At 35.9% G+C, this 1,490-nt stretch overlaps 1 non-coding gene across 1 annotated transcript; it reads right to left on the bottom strand.

Annotated features, from left to right (window-relative positions):
- Nucleotides 1-1,098: 1,098 nt before the first annotated feature.
- Nucleotides 1,099-1,170, bottom strand: trnaq-uug (transfer RNA glutamine (anticodon UUG)). Its single transcript has one exon. It is a non-coding gene; the product is annotated as a tRNA-Gln (tRNA).
- Nucleotides 1,171-1,490: the final 320 nt, after the last annotated feature.

Raw genomic sequence — 1,490 nt, forward strand, 5'->3', positions numbered from 1 at the left:
ATGTTGTTGTCCAATTGTACTCTAGCTGGCCATTGTGCTGTGGCTGGCCAGGCGCATGCACGCTGACACGGTCGCCAGTTGTAAGGTGTTTCCTCCAACACATTTGTGTGGCTGGCATCTGTGTTAAGCGAGCAGGATGTCAAGAAGCAGTGCGGCTTGGTGGGGTTGTGTTTTTCGGAGTCCGTATGGGAGTTGTAGCGTTGAAATAAGACTGTAAGTGGGCTGTCATGTGCCTTTTACTGTTCATATTGTGAAAATGTATATTCTGCCTATTGCATGGATTGTAAAACGTGTGCTGCTATACTTTACATTTCAATTTGCTGTTATACAGTGGTGGAAAAAGTACTCATACTTGAGTAAAAGTAAAGGTACCTTAATTGAAAACTAGTAAAGTACTACTTGAGTAAAAGTCAAAGTATTTGGTTTTAAATATACTTAAGTATTAAGAGTAAATGGAATTGCTAAAATGTACTTAAGTATCAAAAGTAAAAGTGAAAGTATAAACCATTTCAAATTCCTTATTTTAAGCAAACCAGACTGCACAATTTCCTTTTTTTATTTTTTATTGACAGATAGCACTCAGACATAATTTACAAATGAAGCATTTGTGTTTAGTGAGTCCGCCAGATCAGAGGCAGTAGGGATGACCAGGGATGTTCACTTGATAAGTGTGTGAATTGGACCATTTTACTGTCAAAATAGAACAAGTATTTTTGGGTGTCAGGGAAAATGTATGGAGTAAAAAGTACATTATTTTCTTTAGGAAAGTTAGTGTAGTAAAAGTTGTCAATGTAAATAGTAAAGTAAAGTACAGATCTCTGAAAAAACTACTAAACTAGTACTTTCAAGTATTTTTACTTAAGTACTTTACACCACTGCTGTTATACTTTGGTTCTATATATCACAAGTGATACAACGTTACTGTTATAAAACAAGAAATCTAATGATTCAGTGTTTTGCATATATGGCATATATTTGGTGTACCAATACACCAAACTGATATCTACTAACTTGCCAGGATTATCATTGATGATTTAGTCTATTGATAATATGTCAAATGTCACATAGAAATCCCAAGTTGCAATTTTTCATAAAATAAGGTTCTACCGAGATTTGAACTCGGATCGCTGGATTCAAAGTCCAGAGTGCTAACCATTACACCATAGAACCGTGCTGCGCATGACGAGCGGAATTATAAAATATAAACATGATCTATCGTTCAAATGTTGACTAAGTAATTGTATAAATATTTTTAGTATGATTGTATTCGCTTAACCCAATATTACAGTCCATATTTAGCGGTGTATAGTTGCCGGCAAATCATTCCCCTTTGTTTCAATGCAATTGCAATGCCACAAATGAACGGGAGGCGGCAACCTGTGCTTATCATCGCAGACAGATTTCCTTTCAAAGAAAGCCCATGTGGTGTCCAAGATGAGAAACAGAATGATTTGGAAGCTTTGGCAAATGGTAATACCAAAGATTTGTAT

This window comes from Salvelinus alpinus, chromosome 6 (assembly GCF_045679555.1).
Source record: "Salvelinus alpinus chromosome 6, SLU_Salpinus.1, whole genome shotgun sequence".
NCBI lineage: Eukaryota > Metazoa > Chordata > Actinopteri > Salmoniformes > Salmonidae > Salvelinus > Salvelinus alpinus.